Source organism: Arachis ipaensis, chromosome B10 (assembly GCF_059453495.1).
Source record: "Arachis ipaensis isolate K30076 ecotype BB chromosome B10, ASM5945349v1, whole genome shotgun sequence".
NCBI lineage: Eukaryota > Viridiplantae > Streptophyta > Magnoliopsida > Fabales > Fabaceae > Arachis > Arachis ipaensis.
This window is the reverse complement of record NC_142435.1, coordinates 92,317,349-92,322,915: the sequence shown is the minus strand read 5'-3', so window position 1 is coordinate 92,322,915 and position 5,567 is coordinate 92,317,349. Positions and strand designations below refer to the sequence as shown.

Sequence of the window (5,567 nt, the reverse complement as noted above, 5' to 3'; positions counted from 1 at the left end):
AAAATCAATAAAGGAAGCTTGAATATCACATGTGGAGTTTAAGTTCCAGTTTAAGCCTAAACTGGAGCTTAAACGCCAGAATCAGGAAGGCTAAGAAATGCTGGAATTGAAGTTTAACCTCCAGTTTAACCTTAAACTGGAGGTTAAACGCCAGAATGAAAGTCTCACCAAAGAAGCATTTCCACGTTTAACCTCCAGTTTAACCTTAAACTGGAGGTTAAACGCCAGAAGTGAGAAGGACACCAAGGGGGGCAGTTCCACGTTTAACCTCCAGTTTAACCTTAAACTGGAGGTTAAACGCCAGAAAGGGGAAAAGCACCAGGGAGCCATTTCCACGTTTAAGCTCCAGTTTGACTTTAAACTGGAGCTTAAACGTGTTCGACCAAGTTTCTCCTCCAGGGTTGCTTTCTCCATTTCCACGTTTAAGCTCCAGTTTAACCTTAAACTGGAGCTTAAACGTGTTCGACACCTCCAGGGCTACCTTTCTAAGCTTCCACGTTTAAGCTCCAGTTTAACCTTAAACTGGAGCTTAAACGTGTTCGACCTCCAGGGCTACCTTTCTCAGCTTCCACGTTTAAGCTCCAGTTTAACCTTAAACTGGAGCTTAAACGTGTTCGACACCTCCAGGGCTACCTTTCTAAGCTTCCACGTTTAAGCTCCAGTTTAACCTTAAACTGGAGCTTAAACGTGTTCGACCTCCAGGGCTACCTTTCTCAGCTTCCACGTTTAAGCTCCAGTTTAACCTTAAACTGGAGCTTAAACGTGTTCGACCTCCAGGATGCCTTCTTCCATTTCCATGTTTAAGCTCCAGTTTAACCTTAAACTGGAGCTTAAACGTGTTCGACCTCCAGGGCTGCCTTTTCTATCTCCACGTTTAAGCTTCAGTTTAACCTTAAACTGAAGCTTAAACGTGTTCGACTATATTACCCTCCAGGGCTGCCTTATTCCATTTCCACGTTTAAGCTTCAGTTTAACCTTAAACTGAAGCTTAAACGTGCTTCCACAAAAGGCATCACTGGAAGTGTCTGGCGTTTAAGCTGCAGTTTAAGCTTAAACTGCAACTTAAACGCCACTCTTGGAAAAGGGTTTCTGGGCCAAAAATATTGCGGTTTAAGTTAGTATTTGAGCACAAACATTAACTTAAACTTACTCTGGTATGAAACCCAATTGAATATCATGGTTTATGGGATTGGGCCTGAAGGATTGATGAGTCTGAAATTTCAATTTATTGAGTCATGTGTCATTATTTGATTATCACTAAGTTGGCTCAATGAATGTTACAGAATTTGGATCAACAGCCTCATCAAGATTATGGATCATAAACCCAAGGCAAAAGGAAAGCAGGGAGAGGCCTCAAAGCCCAAGAAACACAACAGAAGCTCAATATAGAAAGTGTATAAATAGGATAGAATTTAAGTTAGGAAGGGACTTTTACTCTTTCATTAGGCTAGTTTTCATATCTTTGTAGTTGAATTCAGAGCTATGACTCACTAAACCCCTTTCATTGGGTTAGGGAGCTCTATTGTAATTCAATGAATCAATAATAGTTTATCTTCTTCTTCAATCTTTTCTCTTGAATTTTGTTAGAAAGCTTCTCGATCTAATTCCATTGGGTAGTTGTCTTGTGAAAGAAACTACCCATAATTGGAATCCTTCGGAACCTTGGGAAAGGAATGGAGGATTCATGCTAGAGAAGCTTTCTCACAGTGAATTGGATTGGGGTTTGGATGGATATTGTGACATGTAATCCTACCAAATTGTGGTTCATGAAACTGTGTGGTATAATCAGTGATCGAGCATCATCTCTTCTTATGAACATTTAAACCAAGGGATTGGGAATTTGTTTGTTTTTAGAGAGAATTGGTGAGCCAAGGGATTGGGATCCAATCATATAAGATTGCCAAGCAAAATTCAATGAACGCATTGGTTGAGGAAGAGATAAACATGTTTTGATTCGGAGATCTCAATATCTCCTATACCCAATGAATTCCCCATTTCTGATTTCCACTTTCTCTTTACATTCTGCAACTCAATTCATGCAATCACCCCCATTCCCTTTTAATTTCAGCAATTTAGCTTCTGCTCTTTAATTCATGCAATTTAAGATTCCGCCATTTCAATTTCTTGTCATTTACTTTTCCCGCCAATTTTACATTCCGCAATTCTCATCTAAATCTTGATTCCGCTCAACTAGAACACACTTCTACTCCGAATTGCTCACTCAACCAATCCTTGTGGGATTCGACCTCACTCTATTGTGAGTTTTTACTTGACGATAACCGGTGCACTTGCCGGAAGGAATTTTGCCGATCGTGCAATTTCCTAAATCGTAGCATAACTAGTTTATGCGCATCAAGTTTATGGCGCCGTTGCCGGGGATTGGTTTTCGATTGACAATTCTCAAATTGGAAGTTAACTAGATTGAGCATTTTTTTGTTTTGATTAATTCAGTACACGTTACTTGTTGAATTTCAATTTCTGCACTCTGTTACATGCTTTCTTTCTTTATGCCTTTAAATTCAAGCAACTAACTCACTGACTCACTAACTGTTTGAATTAATTCCTCAATTGCTCTAACCATACTCTTCCATTAACCAAGAGTATTTCACTTGTTTGTTGCCTGTGTTGTGTTTTTGTATGACAGGTAGGAGAGGAGAGACATCAACTCCTCCATATACCGAACCAGAGAGGACCCTTCATAGACTGAGAAGGGAAGCAAGAGGGAAGAGAGTACTGGGAGAAGAGGAATCTGAAGGAGAATCTGAGGACAATTTTGAGGAAGCTTTAGATCTCAACATGGATAGAGAAGTTCACAACCATGAGAGAGCTGATGGAAACAATGCCATTCCTGAGAGGAGGGTTCTTAGTTCATACATAAACCCAACCTCTGGGAATTGTGGTAGCAGCATTCAGAAACCACCCATTCAGGCCAACAATTTTGAACTCAAACCACAGCTAATATCACTTGTGGAGAATCATTGTTCATTTGGTAGGAGTGCTAATGAAGGTCCCAACCAACATCTCACAAAATTCCTGAGAATTTGTGACACTGTGAAGTCCAATGGAGTCCAGGAAGATGCCTATAAACTGCTTTTGTTCCTATTTTCACTTAGGGACAAAGCAGCTAAGTGGCTGGAATCATTCCTAAGGGGGAGTCTAACAACATGGGATGAGGTGGAAAGCAAGTTTCTGGCACGTTTCTACCCCCCACAAAAGGTCAATAGGCTTCGATCTGAGGTTCAGACTTTTAGACAACAAGATGGTGAAACTCTCTACGAGGCATGGGAGAGATTCAAGGATTTGACAAGGAAATGCCCACCAGACATGTTCCATGATTGGGTGCAATTGCATATTTTCTATGATGGACTCTCTTATGAATCAAGGAAGGCTGTAGACCATTCATCAGGAGGTTCATTGAACAGGAAAAAGACTGTGGAAGAAGCCATTGAAGTAATTGAGACAGTGGCTGAGAATGAGTACTACTATGCATCAGAGAGGCACAACACTAAGGGAGTCATGGAGCTGAACCATGTTGATACAATTCTAGCCCAAAACAAGGTGTTTGCCAAGCAACTAGCAGAGCTTACCAGGCAATTAGAAACAAAGCAAGTAGCTGCAATACACACACAAGATCAAGAGGAAGTAAGCATTGAAGGAGGTGATTGGGAAGAGGCCAACTATGTGGGAAACCAACAAAGGCAATCATATGATCCACATTCCAACACTTACAACCCAGGATGGAAAAATCACCCAAACTTTGGGTGGGGGAACCAACAAACCCAACCACAAAACCACAAGCCTTACAACCACAACCAACATAACAATTCCACATACCAAAACTCCAACCAAAGATCATACCAAGCCACACAAAACACTTACTCCCAACCACCGTATCATGGCCAAAATAATCAACCTACCCAACCTAACCCGAACCAACAATTTCAAGATCAATTAAATAGGATAGAAGGAATGCTTGCAACCATGAGTCAAGACATAACCGAATTGAAAGCTTTTAAGGAAGAAGTAAATTCTAACCTGCAAAACCAAGGAGCTGCCATCCAGAAGCTAGAAAATCAAATTTTGTATTTGTCTAAGCAAACTCCTAGGACAAGCGTTTCTCATGCTGCCAAGGCTATTGCAAGGGAAGAATGTAAGGCCATAACCCTCAGAAGTGGAAAGAATCTAAAGGAGATCTCAAAGGAAACCACAGAGGATGAAGCAAGGGAACATGTGAGAGACAAGGAACAAGGACAATCTTTTACACCGTCCGCAACAAAAGAAAAAGAAAAAGAGGTCCTGAAGCCTTATACACCTAAAGCACCATATCCTCAACGTTTGATGAAAAGTGAAAAGGATGGTCAATTCTCCAGGTTCTTGGAGATTTTCAAGAAGCTCCAAATCAACATTCCGTTTGCTGAGGCAATAGAGCAAATGCCACTCTATGCAAAATTCTTAAAAGAATTAATGACCAAGAAGAGAAGCTGGAGAAATGAGGAAACTGTGTTGTTAACTGAAGAATGCAGTGCCATCATTCAGCACAAATTGCCTCAGAAATTGAAGGACCCAGGCAGTTTCCAAATCCCCTGCATCATAGGAGAAGTCATGGTGGAGAAGGCCTTGTGTGACTTAGGGGCCAGCATCAATTTGATGTCTCTAACAATGATGAGAAGAATGAAGATTGAGGAAGCCAAACCAACAAGAATGGCCCTCCAATTGGCAGATCGAACTTTTAAATTCCCTCATGGGATAGTTGAGGATTTGTTGGTGAAAGTGGGAGATTTTATATTTCCTGCTGATTTTGTGGTGTTAGATATGGAGGAAGAAGCCAAAGCTTCAATAATTCTGGGAAGACCCTTCCTGGCTACTGCTGGAGCCATCATAGATGTACAAAAGGGTGAACTCACTCTTAGACTACATGATGAGAAATTGGTGTTTAATGTATTCAAGGCAATGAGCTATCCATCAGAATCACTAAGGGAATGCATGAGGGTGGATGTAGTGGACATTGCAATACAAGAAACCTTTGAGGAAACAACAAAGGAAGTGGCAGAGGAGGAGTTCACCAAGGACATAGAAGTTAGTGACATCAAGGCTGCTGAAACAACCATGCCAAACATGCCAGAGATAGTGAAAGAAGAGAAGGAAGCACCAAAACCTGAGCTCAAAGCATTGCCCCCTAATCTCAAGTATGCATACTTGGGTAGTGATGAGAGTTATCCTGTTATCATTAGCTCTGCCCTGAGTCAAGAACAGGAAGAAGAATTGATTAAGGTGCTACAAACTCATCAAGATGCCATTGGATGGACCCTAGCTGATTTGAAAGGGATAAGTTCATCAATATGCATGCATAAAATCTTGTTAGAAGAGGATGCTAGACCCTCCATCCAAGCTCAGAGAAGATTGAATCCCGTCATGAAAGAAGTGGTACAAAAGGAGGTCATGAAGTTATGGCAGGCAGGGGTAATCTACCCCATTTCTGATAGCCCATGGGTTAGTCCCATCCATGTAGTACCCAAGAAAGGTGGCATAACTGTGGTGCCAAATGAGAAGAACGAACTCATACCCAC

At 41.2% G+C, this 5,567-nt stretch overlaps 1 non-coding gene across 1 annotated transcript; it reads right to left on the bottom strand.

The window, feature by feature from the left end:
• Positions 1-3,222: 3,222 nt before the first annotated feature.
• Positions 3,223-3,326, bottom strand: LOC148580870 (small nucleolar RNA R71). The gene has a single exon (XR_015895752.1). It is a non-coding gene; the product is annotated as a small nucleolar RNA R71 (small nucleolar RNA).
• Between the last annotated feature and the right edge of the window lie 2,241 nt (positions 3,327-5,567).